General features: G+C 38.7%; 1 long non-coding RNA gene and 1 pseudogene across 2 annotated transcripts; both read right to left on the bottom strand.

Moving 5' to 3' along the window:
- Positions 1-849: 849 nt before the first annotated feature.
- LOC702763 (hsc70-interacting protein pseudogene) lies at positions 850-2,081 on the bottom strand (annotated as a pseudogene). The gene has a single exon (XR_001446832.3). The product of XR_001446832.3 is annotated as a hsc70-interacting protein pseudogene (transcript).
- Positions 2,082-2,941: 860 nt separating this feature from the next.
- Positions 2,942-23,035, bottom strand: LOC114680435 (uncharacterized). The gene is made up of 5 exons (XR_003732662.2): positions 22,614-23,035; positions 19,552-19,748; positions 17,649-17,694; positions 6,505-6,556; positions 2,942-4,493 (listed from the first exon to the last, which is right to left on the bottom strand). It is a non-coding gene; the product is annotated as an uncharacterized LOC114680435 (long non-coding RNA).
- Positions 23,036-23,124: the final 89 nt, after the last annotated feature.

Raw genomic sequence — 23,124 nt, 5'->3', positions numbered from 1 at the left:
AACTTCCTAGACAAACTTTATAATGTAGACTAAGGGTGTGAGTTTTGACATCACACAGAGCCAGACATGTTACTTTATCCACATTGTAGCATGGTAGTTATAGTTACCTCTTATCATGTTTAGGAGATTTAATTTTATAATATCTGGAAAGCTCTTCACCTATTATTTAGTAAGCACTTCCTAAAAGTTTGCTCTTGTATTATTCCCTGATCCCCAAATAGAATTTTCCTAATTCTGCCCTTTGTCTGATGTTAAACCATATGAACACTTTTCTATTCCCATCTACCTAAACAGAACCCACCCCTCCTTCAAGTTCCTGCTCAATACTACCCCAGGTAGTACTTATCTTTGGCTCCTTTGATCCCTTATAGTCATTATTGTGTATTTTGGAAAATATATACGTATGAATTTGAGAGAGCGCTTCTCTCAACTCTGCTTTTTAGAGTATTTCTTGTTTTGGTGTTTTTTTGTTTTGTTTTGTTTTGTTTTTGCCTCACACTAATAACTTTTATTTCACTCAAATTAGAGCAATAATCTTCCATACATATCTTCCCTGCCCAATTCAAAGAAAAAAAAATCCAAAATGATTAGTAAAGAAAAATATAAGACTTAACAGACCCTTAAATTTGTTTTAAATATTTTGAATATTTAAAAAGTGTTTAAAGTTTATAATTCCTAGTAGGAAAACATTGTCTGAATGAATACCCTAATGGTAAACCACTGTAAAATGCTTCAGCTGCATTTGGGGGAGAGAGGTAGGGATTATCTTCAAAGCACCCCAGCTCTCTTGATGAGAAGGTCAGAGGTACACTGGTTTGTATTATTGCGACATCCATAAGGTGATCTAGGTTGCTTTTCCTTCAGCAAGGGCTTTATTTATCAGAAGGGCATTACGCTTGACCTCCAAATTTGGCTGACAATTTACTGATGAGATTCATAACCTTTGGGTTGCTCTGGTATTTTGACGTATTTGCTGGGTTCTGAGCCACATCCTGGAAGGCCACCATAACTTCTGGATCCTGCAGGGCTGCAAGAACCTCTGGATCACTAAGAATTGCATTGAATCCAGGCATTCCAGCCATTCCAGGCATGGCCCCTCCCATTCCAGGCATTCCTCCGGGAAAATTACCAGGCATTCCCCCAGGAAAGCCGCCTGGAAAAGAGCCATACTGAGCTCCTGACTGTCGTCTGGCTTCTTCCTCCCTCTGGGCTCTCTCATGCTCTTCTCCAGCCTTCTTAACTGTTTCTACTCTTTCTTTGATCTCTCGCTCTTCACGTTTTCGCTCATACTTTCTCCGATGTTCTGCAATTTTCTGTGCCCTAAGTTGAACTTCTTTCGGCATTGCACTGGCATCTTCATCATAATCCAATTTACAGGCAAGGGCAAGATCATGGGCTGCTTCTTCCCAGTGGCCTAGAAGTCTGTGTGCTTTCCCTCGCCACTTGTAAGGCTGAGCTGAATCAGGGTTTATCTCAACGGCTCTGTCACAGTCTCAGATAGCAGCATTTGGCTTCTGTAATTTGACAAAGCCACTGGCCCTCTTGGCATACAAAACAGCCAAGCAAGGATTCAGCTTGATGGCATCTGTGAATAAGTCAATGGCTTTCTGGAGCTCACCATCATTTAGGGCTTCAATAGCAGCCACTTTCTTATCATTTGCCTGATCCATCATCTCCTCCGTTATCTCTGCATTTTCATCTCCCATTTCTTGAGGAGAATCCGTGTCTGTTTCAATCACACCTTCTTTATCAATTTCTAGATCACTTTCCTCACTTGATGGTTCATCTGCCTTTAAGTCTTCCTCCACCTTCTTACTATCAGGTTTTTCTTCCTTGGTATTTTCTTCTGATTTAGCTTTCTGAGTAGCAGGTGGTACTTTACCCCCCATGCTCTCCACCCACTCTCTCAGGAAGCGCATTTCCTCGGTGTGCAGAACGCTCAGATCCTGCTTACACATTTTCACAAAGGCCCCAAGCTCGTTCACTTTGCGGGAGTCCATGGTAGAGAGGTGGTGGGCGCAGGTGGGGGACTACGGCCCTGTTCCAGGCCCAGGCGCTGGCTCCGCGTGACCACGCAGAAGGGGGCCTAGAGTGTTTCTTTTTTGTCTGCCCAGGTGGAATGCATGCTTCCTTGGAGCATGTTCATTCATAACGCAGTGATTAAAAGCACAGATTCTTGTGCAGAATTCTGGCACCACTACTAACCTTGGGACAAGATGCTTAACCTCTTTGTGCCTGTTTCTTAGTATGTTAAATGGGAATAGTAAGAGTACCCACCATGGTACTCATGGGCATGTGTAACTATCAAATGAATTAATCCATCTAATTTAATTAATCCCTTCGAGCCTGCAGAAGAGTGTCAGGGACACAGTAAGTCCTCACAGTTAACTAATGTTAACTGTGCCAGATACTGTTCTGTATCTTCCACTATTTTTATTCCAGGACTTTGGGGTAATGAGGCCCTAATATATGTGTGCATTTAAAATTCACTCCTATGAAATTGTATAGGTAAATATACCAGAAATAAATTGTATGAATATTTGCACAAAAATGAGTCCTAAATGTTCAGCTAATAATGAGAAAAAGCCTGGGCATGGTGACTCACACCTGTAATCCCAGCACTTTGGGAGGCTGAGGCAGGTTGATCACTGAGGTCAGGAGTTCGAGACCAGCCTGGCCAACATGGCGAAACCCTGTCTCTACTAGATATACAAAAATTAGCTGGGTGTGGCGGCACACACCTGTAATCTTAGCCACTCAGGAGCCTGAGGTGGGAGAATCACTTGAAACCAGGAGGCAGAGGTTGTAGTGAGCCGAGATCATGTCATTGCACTCCCACCTGGGCGACAGAGAAAGACTCCATCTCAAAATAATAATAATAATAATAATAATAATAATGAGAAAAATATATGTTTCTGACTAATTTGTAATGGCACTTTTATTCTCATCTCCATCAAAAGTTCACATCAATGAACACTGTGGGTACATTATCAGAATTAACAGAATTCTAATAACTTTGACATTTGTACCCTTAGAAGCACTCAGGTTAATGTAGCTCTGCAAAAGTCTATAATCTGATGCTGTAGTACTGCACACATTCTTTATCCTGAGTATTAGATAGCCATTATTTAAAGCTGAAAGAGTGACATCCTTGTGAAATGTTTTAGTCAAGATAATAAGCAGCACAGTGCCTTGCTCATAGTAGAGGTTTCAAAAAGGCTTGTCAACTTACATTTTATTTCAGCAGAAATCAAAAGAAGGGGTCTTAGCTGGCTGAGGAAGTCTTTCTGCTTTAGTTTCATCTGTATGGAAACCACCTATTATAAGCCTTTTTTAGAGAAGCAGATGTGCAAATTATCAACTCCAACATAAGATCTTATTCATAATAGGGACTTGGTAAATGTTTGCTACGTTGAATTGAACAAAATTAATCAGTTATGCCTCTTCCATCCTTCCCATGTGGCTGTCATCAGTTTTAAGGCATCTACCTAAGTCCACCTGTGTGCCACATGCTGCAACCAAGAGAGCAGCTGGCAGAAGGCTCAGGGACCATTCACTTACTTCCGTGTTCATCCATCCCCTTTGACCTGCCCGATGAAATTCTAGGTATCATGGATACACAGCAAAAAAGTTCCTTCCATCTGGAGTTTACTCATGGAAGAGACTGACAGAAAACACGTAACAGAGAAATATATAATATAACGTCACTGGTTAGTGATGGAAAGAAGGTTAAGACCCAGGGGTGAAAGTGGACACAAGCTGCCCTTTTAGATGGGGGAGGTCGAGGTGACTGAGGAGGGCATTTAAGCAGGCAGCCACCCTTGGAATTAACTGGAGGAAGAGTGCAGGGAGCCAAAAACACAGTCTCTAGGGATGTTGGAACAGCTAGGAGGCCTGTGGGGCATAAGAGGAAAGAGTAAGAGTGAGATCAGAGTGGGAAGAGGGTCCAGATGTCATAAGTATCGTAGCTGGGTCCAGATAGCATAGAGAGACTTTGGATTTTGTTCTGCGTGAGTAAGGGATTTCTGAACCGGACAATGATATGGTCAGATTTAACTATTAAGATGCTCACTCAAGGCTGGCGTGATGGCTCATGCCTGTAATCCCAGCACTTTGGGACGCCGAGGCAGGCAGATCACGACGTCAGGAGTTCAAGACCAGCCGGCCTGACCAACATGGTGAAACCCCATCTCTACTAAAAATACAAAAAATTACTCGGGCATGGCGCCTGTAATCCCAGCTACTCAGGCTGAGGCAGGAAAATCGCCTGAATCCAGGAGGTGGAGGTTGCAGTAAGCCAAGATAGTGCCAATGAACTCCAGCCTGGGCAACAGAGCAAGACTAGGTTTCAAAAAACAACAACAAAAAAAATTAGCCAGGTGTGGTGATGCGCACTTGTAGTCCCAGCTACTCAGGAGGCTGAGGCAGGAGAATCGCTTGAATCCAGGAGGCAGAGGTTGCCGTGAGCGAAGATCGTGCCACTGTGCTCCAGCCTGGGCAACAGAGACACTAGGTCTTAAAAATAAGAATAAAAATAAAGATGCTCACTCAAGCATCCATATCTGACTTTCTCAGAAGTTTTTCTTACGAAAGTCTTACTTCCAGGAGTGATAATAAGAATAATTTTTATGAGATAGCCATTTCACTTTCAAAGCTTCCTGAAATAAACTATCATGCATGATTTTTGTCACAAACCTATAAATATAGGAAGAGCATGTAGTATCATCCATTTAGAAAAAGAAATGGAGGCATGAAGAAATTAAATAAGAAAAAGGATACTTGTGATGATGTAGCCAGTCCCTAGGAGGCACTACCTCACCAGTATGAGGGTCAACGTGCAGCATAATTAATTGGCTTAATATCTCAAATGACACAAAACATTTCCATTCAGAAATCCAGAGGAGGACCCAGGACCATAAAGGGTTAGATATATTCCTTGCTTAGAGGTATTCTGCACAGGGACTCGGCCTGAAACTAGAGGAGAGATGATGATGAACCTTCAGCTCATTCCAAACCTCTGTGAAGTGAACCTGCCAAGTTTGATCTGTCAGCACTTGTGATAATGAAATAATTTATGAGGGTCTGTGATGATAGAATTGAACATGATTTAAAAATCTTTCCTTACTACACAGAACAAAAATGCACTTTCAACTGAGAGATTTCAAATCAACAATCGAAATAAATGTATCCGTCTGATCTTTGGAATGAGTTACATGTAGCATAGTTGACTAACTACTAGGGACCAATTAGTATTCATTTGTAACACTGGAAGGACTTTCAGTTATTTTATTGAACACCTAAACACAACTGTATCTTGGAGAAGAAAACAATTCTGTTGATGAGGATGTAGGATTCTACTAAACCTGAATCATGTTTTAGAAAAAAAGTTGTCTTTCAAAATAGTAAGTATAGTGTACATATTGGTACAATTGAACTTCACAATGAAAATGACTGTTGGTCATCACCAAGTCTGGGGGGCTAATTGAAAGAAAGAAATTGATTTGGATGACCTTACACAGTCTTTCCTGTTTTAATAATTCTATGATGTATGCAAGTGGAATTTTCCTGGAGTCTCAAGGGTATTCTTTTTGTTTTTCCAAACTTTTTTATTGTACAACAGCAACCACTTCTACACACAGTTGATCTTATTGGTGTGGCATTTTCTTGCAAATTTGCCCAGAAAAGGGGCTGTTGTGATGTCTTCAGAGTTCATAATTTCTTGGTATCCACACTAAGTTTTGTATATATTTTTACCTGGTCACTTCTAGAAAGACCCGTCAACAAGATCAATTCCAAAAGAGTTGAAGCTGTAAGATTCTTCATCTGGAGTTAGTTAAGTTTTCTATAATGAGGTAGTGGAAAAAATAAGAGCTAATTCCAGCCAGAGGACACTCATTCAAAATAATAGAATCATCCACTGGAAAGTGTTTGGGAGATCATCTCTATTTTCTGTTTCCAGGCAAGACATCATCTAAGCCATTTCAACTCCTCAAACTACTTGCAAAGTTCTGGAAGGCTCCAATGAAACAAAACCACATTCTCTGCTCCCTTTCCATTGACAGCCTCATTATTGGGAAATCAGATAGCTCTACAGAAGACAGAAACCTACACCAGACTGATTTTGCCAAGAGGTCAAAAAAAAAAAAAAAAAGCTTGTCTATATATAAAATATGGCTTTAAGTCAAAGTTGATGAATTTAAAAAGATACTGAAATAGTATTGAAAAAGACTAACACTATTCCTGCTTAGTATCGAAATGCTTCATTCAGATTTATATGATTTTTAAATAGGTTTTTATATTTTCAGCCAAATAATCCATGTTTATTATGGAAAATTACAAAAGGGAAAACAAAAGAAAAAAATCACTCATAATTCAACCTCCCAAGCAGCTACTGTTAATAATCACTTTTGTATAAAACAATTTCCTCTCTATGAAAAAATCTCCATGAATGGTTTGTAAGGATGGGCTCATACTTTTTACAATTTTTTAACTTTTTGTACTCACTGGCCATTGCACCACCATCTTTCCATGTTTAAAAATAGATATCTACCAACACCTGTGAAAAGAAGGGAAGAAAATTAAAAAATGATAGCTAGAAATAGATATCTATATGATAATTTTAATTAATTTTAAATTAAATGTATTTGATGTTTCAGAAATCACTTTAGACTTCCAAGTCTGGTGAAACTAGGACAGTCTGCATACCCTTAACGACTTCTCCACTGAAGCAACCAAAAAGCTATATAACATATTTAAATAGGTGCTTTCTAGATGCATTGTTAACCTAGTGAGAAAGTTTTTAAAAATCCATAAAGGTCAAAAATTAGTAAAAGTCTCCCGGGAATCCAGAAAGGTGCACAAACACTCAGGCGTGCTTTTGTCCTGGGGCATCTGCAAAACCCTAGAGACTGAGTTTTGCTGTGACAGCATCTCAAGCTCAAGGCTAGGGCCTCCTAAAAAGGAATTTTTCCAGGAGATCCCTACAGAAAGCTGGCAACGTAAACAGTCATACCTTCCATGAAAGTGAGATCCAGAAATAAACCTGCTCTCAGAGCAAACAGTAAATAATGTATTTATTTATTTTTAATCTCGGACCTGGATAAATAAATGAGGAGAGATTTCCTTCTGAGATGTACAGCCCTAACACAGCCTTCATCCAGGTTTGTAGCCTGAATTCATATGATGTGTGTGAATTTCAACAGCTCATGGCTAAGAATTATTTTAAATGGGTTCCAGGTTGATATTGGTCCTAAACACCTAGCAAAAGCAAGTTCAGTACTTTCTAGAGGAGCTCACTTTAAACATAGGCCTTGAACAATTCCAAGTATAGTGTTCCAAGATATACAAATAACGTGATGTTTTAAAAAATCACAAAACCACGTAAGGAAGTAAGACACTATAAGCAATAGCCAACGGAAATAAAGCAAGTGGACAACAGACTCATATCTACAAAGACTTTAGATAAGAAGATTCATAAGCATGCAATAAGTTATGTTTAAAATATTTAAAGAAGAGAGAAAATTGAAAATATGAGTAAGAATAAAAGATTATTAAAATAACAGCATATCTGGAAGAAAAAAGGAAGTTTCTAGAAAAGAAAAACCTAGTACTTAAAAAAATAAAAGTTTAATGGATCTAGAGAATAGACAATAAATCCTATGATTTTACAAGTCAGAAAGATAGCAAGATATAAAATGAATATACAACAATCAATAGAATATCCATCATATAAAAACAAACAACGGAAGAGTGAATCCCATTTACAATAACAATTACAATAGAAATAGCCTTAAGAAATTTTTAAAATCTACATGAGGGGAAAGTTAACACTTCCAAAAACTTAACTTGTGAACTTAAACAAATACGCGGAGAATGACTCAATGTCATAAAAATGTCAGTTCTCCATAAGTTAATTTTCAGATTTAATAAAGTCCCCATAAAAATGCCAAAAAGATTTGATTATCTTAAAATGAGATAATTTAATACTAAAATTTATATGAAAAAAATAAACATGCATGAATGGTCAGGAAAACACTGAAAAAAAAAAAAAGAGCCCTCAAGGGACAGGTGGAGGCAGAAATCTCTGTCATACTCAAATATACCAGAAAGCCATTATAATTACAAGATTATTGTACTAGTGCATGGACAGATTACTTAGTGGAATAGATTACAAGGCACAAGTATATATGGAAGTATAATGCATGATAAAGTCGATGTCTCTAATTACTGAGGCCAAGATAGACTTTTAGTAAATGATGTTAGGTTAGGACAATTGAAAAGCCATATAGATGATAATATTGTATCCTCATAGTCCACACAAGAAAGAAAACCCCAATGGATAAGAAAACTCATTATAAAACTGAAGCCATGCAAGTATTAGAAGAAAACACAGATAAATACCTTTGAAATCTGGTGATGAAAGGCTTTCAAAACATGTCTAAAAATCTAGATACAATAAAAGATTCATGAACTCAACTCTATAAAAATTTTAAAAAATTTTAAAGAACTTTTGAATGACACAAAACTCTGTAAACAAAAACATAGACAAATGATGAACTGGGAGAAAATATTTTCAACACATATTGCAAATAAAGAACTAAAATCATTAATCTGTAAAGAACTTGTAAACATCAAGATTAAAGAAGGACCAAAACCTTATAGATAAATGGGCAAAATACATGATGTAGACAATATACCCCCTAAAAAGATACAAAATGTTCCTAACACTTATGAAAAGATCTTCTATCTCATTCATAATTAAATCCAAATGAAAACGAGAAAAACATTTCACATCTATCAAAGTGGTCAAAATTAGTACATACAATGATATACTCTGTAGGGTAATGAGCACTCTTAATATATAGATGATGAGTGTGCAAAATGATGCAATCTCTGTGGATTGAAATTTGGCAATATCTAACAAAACTCCATACACATTTTATGCTTTGACCCAGCAACCCGACTTCTGGGAATTTGCCCTGAAGTTTACTTTCAACAATATGAAAATAAATATATACAATGTTATTTATTAAGACATTATTTGTAATTGCCAAAATACTGGAAACAACTCAAAAATTGGTATATAGAAAATTGATTGCATGAATGATATATCCTTGCAACACAATACTGTGCATCTTTTTTAAAACAATAAGGAAAACCTATATGAACTGATATAAAATGATTTCCATGATTTATTTATTTATTTTGAGACAGAGTCTCACTGTGTCACTCAGGCTGGAGTGCAGTGGCGTGATCTCAGCTCACCACAACCTCCACCTCCCAGGTTCAAGCCATTCTCTTGCCTCAGCCTCTCGAGTAGCTGGGATTACAAGCACCGGCCACCATGCCCAGCTAATTTTTGCATTTTTAGTAGAGACGTGGTTTCACCATGTTGGCCAGGCTGGTCTCGAACTCCTGGCTTCAGGTGATCCGCCCACCTTGGCCTCCCAATGTGCTAGGATTACAGGCATGAGCTACTGCACGTGGCCCGATTTATTTTTAAAGAAAATAAGCAAGATACAAAAGCCTGAATGGGAAAAGGTGTCGTTCTCTGAGATCGAAAATGCCAAAAGAGTCTAGAATAAGAGGGAAATTAAAAATACTGTTTTGGGTCCGGAGCGGTGGCTCACGCCTGTAATCCCAGCGCTTTGGGAGACCAAGGTTGGTGAATCACCTGAGTTCAGGAGTTCAAGACCAGCCTGGCCAACATGGTGAAACCCTGTCTCTACTAAAAATACAAAATTAGCCAAACCTGGTGGCACATTCCTGTAATCTCAGCTACTTGGGAGACTGAGGCACGATAATTGCTTGAACTCAGGAGGTGGAGGTTGCAGTGAGCTGAGATCATGCCATTACATTCCAGCCTGAGAAACAAGAGCGAAACTTTGTCTCAACAGAAAAAACAAAAAAAACTGTTTTGAACTAATTAAGCTTCAGATGCCTTTGAATTCTTAATTTTAGTATGACCTAATTTATTGATATTTTCCTTTATGGTTTACATTATTTGTATCTTGCACAAGAATTAAAATACACTTTAATTCTTTAAAGTGTATTTAAAGTAATGCCTATTAAAATAATGCATATTAAAATAATGCCTTCTAAAATTATTTTTTGTTTGTCTTTAATCTGAAACTAGTTTTAGTATGATGTGGCGATTAAATTTTACAATTATTTCTCCAAATTTATTTACTTAATACGTATACAGTATTTTATGTGTGTGGGCACCTTTCTGCATTATACAAATAGTAACATTAAATTTTCATAAATACATAGCATGCTTATCCCTGTTTCACAGATGAGAGAATAGAATTTTGAGAGGTTAAGTAGCTCACCCAAGGTCACAAAGGAAGTAAGCAGTAGAGCCCAGGATTTTATCCCAGACACTTTGGCTCTGGAATCCATGTTCCTGGCCCCTAATGAATAGCCAATTGTTCCAGCCAATTGTTCTCCTATTTCTCACTGACTTGCAAGTGTGCCAATACCACGATTTTTACTGTGTAATATCTTGTTTCCCATAAAGTTCCACCACCTAATAACTTTAGCATCCAGTAATGATTCTTGCCTAAGTCAATTTTTACTATGTTTGGAATCCTTCTATATTCATTGCTTCGCATTCTACAGTAAGGAAGGCTATACTCTTAATATATATTTATCTATCTACCTCTAGATCCATGAATTTTTTATTTTTTTCAATGAACTATAATACATTACTATAATAATTTATTTTGATTCTCAAATTATTCCACATTTGGCCAGTGGAACCGCTTCAAACTGGCTCTGTGTCCTTTTTGACATGACCTCATCCATTTTTGAGCAGTTCTTTTACTTTCTGGAACAAGATGTCCCAGGCTTATCTTGTATTTTCCTTTTCTCAGTCCTGGAATCAGCTATTTCTCCAAAGGGGTTCCTTTCACTGGGGGAGAGTATCTAGAAACCAAGCTCTGAACATTGTCCCTCTTGGGACAATGTTGCCTCTAGGCCCTTTGCAGTTCGCTACTACAGGGCTTCTCTTATAACATTATTCTCTCTCCTTTCTCCACAATCAGAAACATAACTCCCCAAAACATCAATCTATTCCTCCTTTGCTCGATCATACAACACACACAAGATAGTTTCAGAATTGCCACACTCATACCATTACCAATAATAAACTCACTAAATACAATTCAGGGTTTCTTAGTAGTTATTTTCTCTTTACATTGGTGATATTTAATCAGAGGATGAGGTAGATAAGTTATTTGGATTATTCTCATTTTCCTTTAGGGTATGGATATATTATTCAATAGAAATATGGTAATGTTTGTTTCTGTTTGTATTAAGATTTAGGTTTCATGCCCATCCATGTTGCTTTAATTTTGTGTTTTGATTATGCAAAACACTACATAGTTTATGATAGTCAAAACTATGTGCTGCCATGTACACTGCCTCACACTGCCACTACTGGCACACACATGAGTATGGATCCTGCTGCCACCACCCCAACAAAGCACGTTTGCTGGCACGCTCCCCCACCCCATTGGAGTGTGGTTGCCAGCAAATCAGGAACACTCCTCAGCCCCTCCAATGCAGCAGGCACTTAACCTCGAGGGGCAAGAGAGCAAACCTGTGGGGCAGGTCTTAGCCCCGCAAGGTTAGAGCACACAGCCCAGGAGTGCTGAATTGAGCCTTGACCCCCTAAAATCATCCAGAAACAAGGCCAGTCAACTAAACCCAACTTATACCACAGTCAAACTCTGAAGGACATCAAAGAATATAAAAGTAAACCCATAAAATAAAAAAAACCCATCCAAAGGAAAGCAACTTCAAAGATTATCCACAGAGATAAGAAAGAACCAGTACAAGAACTATGGCAACTCAAAAAGCCACAGTATCTTCTTACCTCGAAATGACCACGCTAGCTTCCCAGCAAAGGTTCTTAACCAGGCTGAAATGGCTAAATGGCAGGCACAGAATTCAGACACTGAAGAGCAATGAAGATCATCAAGATTCAGAAGAAAATCAAAACCCAATCTAAGGAATCTAAGAAATCCAATAAAATGATACAAGAGTTGAAATATGAAATAGTCATTTTAAGAAACTTTCGGGAGGCCAAGGCAGGTTGATCACTTGAGGTCAGGAGTTCGAGACCAGCCTGGCCAACATGGTGAAACCTCATCTCTATTAAAAATGCGAAAATTAGTGGGTTGTGGTGGCACACAACTGTAATCCCAGCTACTTGGGAGGCTGAGGAAGAACTGCTTGAACTGGGAGGCAGAGGTTGCAGTGAGCCAAGATCACACCATTGTACTCCAGCTTGGGCAACAGAGTGAGACCAAAAAAAAAAGAAAGAAAGAAAGAAAGAAGGAAGGAAGGAAAAAAAGAAAGAAAGAAAGAAGGAAAGAGAGAAAGAAAGAAAGAAATCCAAATTGAGCTGAAAAAAAACTTAATACAAGAATTTCATAATACAATCAGAAGTATTAACAACAAAATGGACCAAGCTAAAGAAAGAATCTCAAAACTAGAAGACCAGTTCTTTGAATCAATTCAGAAAGACAAAAATAAAGAGAAAAAAATTTAAGAGAATGAACAAAACCTCTGAGACATACGGGATTATGTAAAGAGACGAAACCTGTGACTCACTGTCATCCCTGAAACAGAGGGAGAGACAGCAAGCAACTTAGAAAACATATTTAAGGATATCGTCCACAAAAGTGTCCCCAACCTCACTAGAGAGGTTGACATTCAAATTTAGGAAATTCAGAGATCCCCTGTGAGATACTAAACAAGACACCCATCCCCAAGATACACAGTCATCAGATTCTCCAAAGTCAATGTAAGAGGAAAAAATCTTAAAGGCAGCCAAAGAGAAGGGGCAGGCCACCTACAAGGCGAACCCATCAGGTTAACAGCAGATCTTTCAGCAGAAGCCCTACAAGCCAGAAGAAATTAGGGGCCTATATTCAGCAGTCTTAAAGAATATAAATTCCAACCAGAAATTTAATATCCAGCCAAACTAAGTTTGGAGAAATGAAGGAGAAATAAAATCCTTTTTAGACAAGTAAATGCTAAGGGAAATTGTTACCACCAGACCTGTCTTACAAGAGACCTAGGAAGTACTAAACATGGAAATAAAAACACATTTCCAGTCACCACAAAAACACACTTAAGTACATAGATCCTTGACACTGTAAAGCAGCTACACAATCAAGTCTGCATAACAGCCAGCTAACAACATGACAACAGGTTCAAATCCACATATATCAGTATTAACCTTGAGTGTAAACAGGGTAAACATCTCACTAATGGCACAGAGTGGTAAATTGGATAAAGAAGAAAGACTCAACTCTATGCTGTCTTCAAGAGACTCATCTCACGTGCAATGACACCCACAGGCTCAAAGTAAAGCATTGGAGAAAAATCTACCAAGCAAATGGAGCACAAAAAAGAACAGGGCTACTATTCTAATTTCAGACAAAACAGATTTCAAACCAGGAATAATCAAAAAAGACAAAGAAGGACATTATATAATGATAAAGTATCCAATTCAACAAGAAAACTTAACTTTCCTAAATATATATGCACCCAACACAGGAGCACCCAGTTCATAAAGCAAGCTCTTGGAGTGCTACAAAGAGACTTAGATAACCACACAATAACAGTGGGCCACTTCAACACTCCACTGACAGTATTAGACCAATCATTGAGGCAGAAAACTAACAAAAAAAGATATTCAAGACCCAAACTTAACATCTACAGAACACTCCACCCAACAACAACAGAATATACATTCCTCTCATTCTTATATGGCAAATACCCTAAAGTTGACCACATGCTCTGCATAAAATAGTTCTGAACAAATTCCAAAAAACCAAAATCATACAAACCACACTCTCACAGCACAATAAAAAAAAAAAAAAAATACTAAGAAAACCTCTCAAAACCATACAATTACATGGAAGTTAGCCTGCTCCTAATGACTTCTGGGTAAACAATAAAATCAAAGCAGAAATCAAGAAATTCTTTGACAGTCAAAACTATGTGCTGTCATGCACACTCTAGAAGAAATCTAAACTAAATGGATAAATTCCTGGAAACATACAACTTGCCAAGGTTCAACCAGGAAGAAATTGAAACTTTTAACAGACCAATAATGAGTTCCAACATTTTCAAACGAATGAAAACAAAGATACATCATACCAGAATCTCTGAACACAGCTAAGGCAGTGTTAAGAGGAAAGTTTACAGTGTTAAATGCCCACATCAAAAAGTTGGAAAGACCTCAGATTAACCAATTAACATCACACCTAGAGGAGCTAGAGGAACAAAAGCAAACCAACCCCAAAAGTAGCAGAAAACAAGAAATGACCAAAATCAAAGCTGAACTGAATGAAACTGAGATGCAAAGAAAACATACAAAAGGTAAATGAAACCAAAAACTGGTTCTCCGAAAGAATAGATAAAAGTGATCGACTTCTAGTGAGGCTAACAAATAAAAAAGAGAGAAGATCCAAACAAACACAATCATAAATGACAAAGGGTTATTACCACTAATCCAACAGAAATACAAAAAAAACCCTCAAAGACTATTATAAACACCTCTATGCACATAGACGAGAAAATCTGGAAGACATGGATAAATTCCTGGAAACACACAACTTCCCAAGATTGAACCAGGAAAAAATTTAAACCTGAACAGACCAATAACGAGTTCCAAAATTGATTCAGTAATAAAAAGCTTACCAACCAGTAAAAGCCCTGGTCCAGATGGATACAGCCAAATTCTACTAGACATTTAAAGAAGAGCTGGTACCAGCCCTACTGAAACTATTCCAAAAAATTAAGGAGGAAGGACTCCTCCCTAACTCATTTTATGAGGCCAGTATCATCCTGATACCAAAACCTGGCAGAGACACAAGAAAAGAAAATTCCTGGCCATTATCCCTGACGAATATAGATGCACAAATCAGGAACAAAATCCTAGCAAACTAAATTCACTAGCACATCAAAAAGCTAGACCACCTCAATCAAGTAGGCTTTATCTCTTGGGTGCAAGGTTACTTCAACATACGCAAATCAATAAATGTAATTCATTACATAAACAGAAGTTAAAACAAAAACCACATGATTATCGCAGTAGACGCAGAAAAGGCTTTCAATAAAATTCAACATCACTTCACGTTAAAAACCTTCAACAACTAGGCATTGAAGAAACACATCTCAAAATAATAAAAGCCATTTGTGACAAATCCACAGCCAACATCAAACTGAGTGGGCAAAAGCCGGAAGAATTTCCCCTGAAAACTGGAACACGACAATGATGCCCACTCTTCCCACTCCTATTAAACATAGCACCAGAAGTCCCAGCCAAGGCAGTCAGGCAAAAGAAACAAATAAAAGGCATCCAAACAGGAAGAGGTAGTCAAACTATCTCTCTTCACAGATAATATTTTATATCTAGAAAACCCCCATAGTCTCTACCCAAAAGCTCCTAGATCTGATAAACAACTTCAGCAAAGTTTCAGGATACAAAATCAATGCACAAAAATTAGTAACCTTTCTATACACCAACAACATCCAAGCTCAGAACCAAGCCAAGAACACAATCCCAGTCCCAATAGCCAAAAAAAAAAAACAAACAAACAAACAAAAACCTAGGAAAACAACTAACCAGCGACGTAAAAGATCTCTACAACACCAGTTACAAAATATTGCTGAAAGAAATCAGAGATGACACAAACAAATGGAAAAACATTCTATGCTCATGAATAGGAAGAATCAATATTGTTTAATGACCATACTGCCCAAAGTAATGTATAGATTCAATGCTATTCCTATCGAACTACCAATATTTTTCACAGAATTTGAAAAAGCTATCTTAAAATTAATATGGAACCAAAACGGAGCCTGAATAGCCAGTAAATCCTAAGCAAAAAGAACAAAACTGGAGGCATCACACTACCTGAATTCCAACTATGCTACAATGCTACAGCAACCAAAACAGCATGGTGCTGGTACAAAAACAGAAACACTGACCAATGGAACAGGTTAGAGAACCCAGAAATAAAGCCTCATACCTACAGCCATCTGATCTTCAACAAAGTAAACAAAAACAAGCAATGGGGAAAGAACTCCCTATTCAATAAATGCTGCTGGGATAGCTGGCTAGCCATATGCAAAGACTGAAATTGGACCCGTACCTTTCACCATATACAAAAACCAACTCAAGATGGATTAAAGACTTAAGTGTAAAACCTAAAACTATAAAAACCCTAGAAGAAAACCTAGGAAATACCATTCTGCACATAGGACCTGACAAAAATTTCATGACAAAGACTCCAAAAGCAATTGTAACCACAACTAAAATTGACAAATGGGACCTAATTAAAGAACTTCTGCACAGTGAAAGGAACTATCAACAGAGTAACAGACAAGCTGCAGGATGGGAAAACTATTTGCAAACTCTGCATCCAAGAGGTCTAATATCCAGAATCTATAAGGGATTTAAACAAAGTAACAAGCAAAAAGCAACCCCATTTAAAAATGGACAAAGGACATGAATAGACACTTCTCAAAAAAAGACATATAAGCAACCAACAAGCAAATGAAAAAATGTTCAACATCATTAATCAATGCAAATCAAAATCACAATGAACTACTATCTCACACCAGTCACAATGGATATCATTAAAAAGTCAAAAAATAACAGAGGTTGGCAGGGTTGCAGAGAAAAGGGAATGCTTATACACTGTTGATGGGAATGAAAATTGGTTCAGCCACTGTGGAAAGCAGTTTGGAGATTCCTCAAAGAACTTAAAACAGAACTACAATTTGACCAGCAATCCCATTACTGGGTATACACCCAAACAAAAATAAAATAAATATCTGCCTTAAAGACACAAGCACACACATGTTAATCACAGTACCATTCACAATAGCAAAGACATGGAATCCATCTAAATACCCATCAATGGTGGATTGGAGAAAGAAAATGTGGTACATATACACCATGGAATACTACACAGCCACAAAAAAAGAACAAAATCCTGTCATTTGCAGCAACATGGTTGGAGTTGGAGGCCATTATCCTAAGAAAATTAATGCAGGAACAGAAAAGCAAATACATGTTCTCACTTATAAGTGGGAGCTAAACATTGAATACATACAGACACGAAGAAGGGAACAATAGTCACTGGGGCCTAGCTGAGGATGGAGAGTAGGAGGAGGGTGAGGATTGAAAAACTAACTATTGGGTACTTCACTTATTACCTGAGTGATAAAATAATCTGCATACCAAACTCCTGTGAAAATCTACCCGTGTAACAAACCTGCACATGTACACCTTGAACCTAAAATAAAAGTTGGAAAGAAAAAAAAAAGGGTGGGGGGGGGCTTTCTTTAAATTTATTTATTATTTATTTATTTATTTATTTATTTATTTTGAGACAAAGTCTCATTCTGTTGCCCAGACTGGAGTACAGTGGCGTGATCTCGGCTCACAGCAACCTCTACCTCCCAGGTTCATGTGATTCTCCTGCCTCAGCCTCCCAAGTAGCTGGGATCATCAGCATACGCCACCATGCCCTGCTAATTTTTGTATTTTTAATAGAGATGGGGTTTCACCATGTTGGCCAGGCTGGTCTGGAACTCCTGACCTCAAGTGATCCACCTACCTTGGCCTCCCAAAGTGCTGGGATTACAGGTGTGGGCCACCACGCCCTGCCAGAGAAAAAAAAAAAAAAGAAAAGAAGAAAAAAAAATTAAGAGAAACTATAATAAAAGGTATATTTGAGAAGTCACACCCTCCCCTATTACTCTCACAGTTCTTCTCTATGGGTAAGCAATTTCCTCGTTTCTGGTTATTCTTAGTGTTTGTGAGGATTTTTTGTTGTTTTGGGTTTTTTTTTTTTTTTGCAAAAAGAAAAATGTAAGTATGCAGAAACACACACACACTCATGCACACACACACACACGCACCTATCACCTATTGTTATTTTTTCCTACTCTCATAGAAAAGTTAGCACTATTGTATATTTAGGGATCATCCTCAATGCCTCAGTCTCTGTTGAATTCCATAGTCCTATTAATCACCAAGACCTTCCAACATCCTCTCTTGCTTACTCTACCAATCTATTTTCTTTTTCTTTTTTTTTTTCCAAGATGGAGTCTCACCCTGTTGCCCAGGCTGGAGTGGAGTGGCGTGATTTCAGCTCACTGCAACCTCCACCTCCCTAGTTTAAGAAATCCCTCTGCCTCAGCCTACTGAGTAGCCGGGATTATGGACACACGCCACCACGCCTGGCTAATTTTTTTGTATTTTTAGCAGAGACGGGGTTTCACCATGTTGGGCAGACTGGTCTCAAACTCCTGATCTCAGGCAATCCGCCCGCCTCAGTCTCCCAAAGTGCTGGGATGATAGGTGTGAGCCACCACACCCGGCCTCTACCAGTCCATTTTCTATATTGAAGTGAAAGTAAACTTTTCAAAATGTCAATCCCAACAGGTTACCCTCTACCTCTCCTTCAGTAGTTTGCTGTTACTGTTAGGATAAAGTCAAACATTCTTAATATGGCCTAAAAGATTGCTTTTCCTACTTTGTAACTTTTTCTTGCTCCAATGTTGCCCTTTTAATGATACCTCTTAGAAGACAAGCTCCCCTGACTCTCTTGCCATTAGTCATGTTTAAGCACAGGAAAAGCTAATTCCTCTATGATTCCTGGTTGTGCTTATACTTGTAAACACTCATACCAATAAACTTCAGTTCATAATATTTGTATCTAAGATTTATCAAGTTTATCCCATGAACTCATTTTAATCATATAGCAGATGGATAAAAATATTTGCATTTGGGAGAATAACCAGACATGGTCTTTTATCAAATAATTCTTCAGCAAATGGAGATATGACAGAGTAAACCAGAACAGCAGTGCTGTGAGTCTTGTCACATCTCCGGGCTGCCTATGAAGGTTGGAGAGGAGAGGAGAGACTGGGAATGTGTATGGAAACTGAAGAGAAGACCTTTGGAATATGTGTACTGTTTGACTCAGAAAATAGAGTTATGATACTTACTTCTAGAATTATCCTAAGGAATTAGCATGGTTATTTTTGAAATTTAAGGACAAGGATAATCAAAACAGCAAAACAAAATGGACAAAGTATGTGTTATATGTGTTAAGAAGGTGTGGAAGAATATAGACCAAGGAATAAATCATAATTTCCTCTGTGTGATGAGGTAATAGTCACATGAATTTTATTCTTTTTTGTTTCTCTTTATTGCTAATGTTGTCTACAATTATTGTGCCTTGCTTTGATCATTTTTGGAGGTAATTTTTATTTTAAAAAATTGTGTTGGAGTCTTTACTGAGTTTGATAGAATTTTAAAATGTTCTCTGCTCCAGGAATAGAAGTTAAAATTTCAGAGAGGAAGCAGCTAGTTGCAAAGGACAGAGATGGAGAAACACTGAGGGGAAGTAAAGTTCCCTCCCCATCCTCAGCCCATCTATTCTGAAATTTAGCCAGGTCTTCTCCAGCCTACACTTCTGCCATGAAATGACTCCCTCTGCGTCATACACACACCTGCAAGAGGCGGATTGAATTGATGCTCAGGCAGCAAGCCTAGGAAAACGTGGAGGGTCCTTGCCAAAAACGAATTCAAATTCCTTCTGAGTTTAATTGTTTTCCATTTCACCATGCCTAGATTTCTTCCTTGTCTTCTCCATCCCAAGAATCTTCCTGAAGCTTGGGTACTTAGTCAGGTCTCAGGTGTGAACCATCTGGAAAGAAATCCTTTTGAGAATAAACATTTTCTGTGCCAACAATGTGTCTGAGTTAAGTGTTAGCTCTGAGCCCTCAACAACCTTAAGATTTCCCCCAGGTGTTGAGAGAATGAGAAAACCGCCATAATGGACGATATGGGAGAATCAGGTGGGAAGGTCAGTGGGGTCCAGCCCGTCATGGGTAGAAGCATGATTGGAGCACAGCCTCCAAGAGATGTATTTCCATATGTTTTCTAAGCATTAAGAGACATGGGTTTCCTTAAGACAAGAAAATATGGGACCAGGCACCATGGCTCAGGCCTGTAATCCCAGCACTTTGGGAGGCCAAGGTGGGTGGATAACTTGAGATTAAGAGTTCGAGACCAGCCTGGATAAAATGGTGAAACCCTGTCTCTACTAAAAATATAAAAATTAGCTGGGCATGGCGCCTGTAATCCCAGCTACTCAGGAGGCTGAGGCAGGAGAATTGCTTGAACCCGGGAGATGGAGGTTGCAGTGAGCCAAGATGGCCTCATAGCACTCCAGCCTGGGTGACAGAGAGAGACTCCGTCTGAAAAACAAAAAACAACAACAACAACAACAACAACAAAAAACAAAACAGGAGGGCCTCTAACGCTTTTCCAGAAGACTCTCTCATTGGTGGGCAGCTGATGAGTAAACAGACTCGACTTAGACTCAAAAGAAAATTATGGCTGGGGCCGGGCACAGTGGCCCACACCTGTAATCCCAGCACTTTGGGAGACCAAGGCAGGCGGATAACTTGAGGCCAGGAGTTCCAGACCAGCCTGGCCAACATGGTGAATCCCCATTTCTACTAAAAATACAAAAATTAGCCGGGTGTTGTGGTGCACACCTGTAATCCCAACTACTCAGGTGACTGAGGCAGGAGAATTGCTCGAACCCAGGAGGCAGAGGTTGCAGTGAGCCAAGATAGGGCCACTGTACTTCAGCCTGGGTGACCGTGTGAAACCTCGAGAGAAAAAAGAAAAGAAAAAGGAAAAGAAAAAGAAGAAGAAAAAGAAAAAGAAAAGGAAAAGAAAAGAAGGAAGGGAAAGAGAGAGAAAGAAAGAGAGGAAGGAAGGAAGGGAAGGAAGGAAGGAAGGAAGGAAGGAAGGAAGGAAGGAAGGAAGGAAGGAAGGAAGGAAGGAAGGAAGGAAGGAATTATGGTTGGGTAGGTATTTCCATGTAGATGTCTGTGACTCCAAAAATATGTTTTCTTTTTGTTTTATAAACCTTGTGATATTGTCAGCAACTGTATCAGTGTTTTTACAACTCTTTTCTACCACAATAAAGAGATTTACATCATAACCCTAGCATACACTCACATATACTCTAAAACACATTTACAAAGAAAATCTTCCCAAAACAACATACATCTTTCCTAAATGCGGTTGGATCATTACTATTCTGTCCTATTTCTATTTTTTATCATGCTGGTTTCAACCCACTCTGGTTTCAAGAGTAGGCTGGTTTCAACCGGTGAAATATATTTCACAACCCATTAATAGATCCAAACCTGCCTACATTATTTATATAAGTTGCTTTAAGTGGTTTTTTTTTCTGATATTAGCTTTTAAATATTCATGGATTTATTTTTTACATAAAATTATATTTTGGCCAACATTTTCCAATACTATTATTATCACTACTTACGGGCAAGAGAGGTGTTCTGTGTTTATCCATGTACATTGTTAGTAAGCTTCTTATTCAGACAAAACCTTCTCAACCTTCTGTTATTAAATATCCTGTCTTTAACTGCTTGTGAAGAATCTTTATTGTGTGCTATCACAGCCGTTGCATTTCTGAGTCATAATATTTGTGAAGCAGGGGAGAAGCTAGTTCTCCAAGGAACGCTATATAAAGTCAGTCTGAAAATAGCACGTTTCTATTTTTTACAAGTATCCAGAAATTGTCCATTCTTCTTTGAATAATACGCATGTTTCTAAAGATAAAGCATTGCAGTGATTGTGTGAACTTAAGGAAGACATCTCTGAGTGGCTGCTTCCTCACCTGCAAGATCATACAATCTCCTAGGGCTATTGGGAGCTTTATAGGAGATAATCCAGAGAAAGGTGTGGCTCAGCACCAGGCCCAACATAAGTTCATTTTGAGACATGACTATTATTATTATTATTATTACTATTAATGAATCCCTTGTGTTAGACTAAGTCCTCTAGAAAACAGAGGCTGAAAGAAGAATTAAGATCCTAAAACCGTTTTGGGAAAGTGGGAACCTAGAGCAGTGAGAGTGGAAGAAAAGAGGAGAAAAGGCAAAGAAAGATGCAAAGCAACACAAGAAGATGTATTCCATGCTCTCTGCTGTTTATTTCATGACACATTGCAAAGGAACAAAGCAAGTTTGCCTTGCATACAGAACCTCTCTAGAAGGGTTGCCAGGAGGAACTGCATCTCGGAGTAGCTTATGGAAGACACAATGGTGAGGAAATCTACTCACTCTACTACTCTATTTCCCTCTTTTTTTTCCCCATTGGTTATGTTTCACTCTGTAAGAAGCTAACTCCTCTGTACTTCTGTGTTGTCCTGTCTAACCCCTTGGCAGTTGCTGAGGGAGTCAGATCCCTGCTGGATGAGTCTGTTTGTGTTACTATAAAGGAATAGCTGAGACCTGGCAATTTATAAAGAAAAAAACGTTTATTTTGGCTTACGGTTCTGCAGGCTGTACAGGTAGCATGGTGCTAGCATCTGCTTCTGGTGAGGGTCTCAGGAAGCTTGCAATCATGGTGGAAGGTGAAAGGGGAACCAGCGTGTCACATGGCAAGAGAGAGAGCAAGAGACAGGGAGGAGCTGCCAGGCTCTCTTAAACAATCCGACCTCACATGAACTCATGGAGTGAGAACTCACCTTATTACTGCGAGGACCGCACCAGGACATTCATGAGGAATCTGCTCCCATGATCCAAACACGTCTCACCAGGCTCCCCTCCAACATTGGACATCACATTTCAACATGAGATTTGGAGGGGACAAAATATCCAAACCGTATCACCTGCCCTGTTTTGTGGTGTCTCATCCCAGTCTTAAAATGGAAAACCAGCCCGTCTGAGGTGAGGTACCACTAGGAGAGAGAAAATTAGAGGCAACTGAGGATAGTATGTAAGCAAGCGTGAAAGGTCTGAGGCTCAGTGCACTTCAAGTGTTCTCACTGGACTCCTCTCAACCCTTCGTTCATGACACACTGCTATCATTGTTCCGTACGTGTTCAGATTTTTTTTTTTTTTTTTGAGGTGGAGTCTTGCTCTGTCACCCAGCCTGCAGTGGTGTAACCTCGGCTCACTGCAACCTCCTCCCCCTGGGTTCAAGCGATTCTCCCACCGCAACCTCTAGAGCAGCTGGGATTACAGGTATGTGCTACA

The sequence above is a fragment of the Macaca mulatta genome, chromosome 8 (genome assembly GCF_049350105.2).
Source record: "Macaca mulatta isolate MMU2019108-1 chromosome 8, T2T-MMU8v2.0, whole genome shotgun sequence".
Taxonomy (NCBI): Eukaryota; Metazoa; Chordata; class Mammalia; order Primates; family Cercopithecidae; genus Macaca; species Macaca mulatta.
This window is presented reverse-complemented; position numbering and strand designations above follow the sequence as displayed.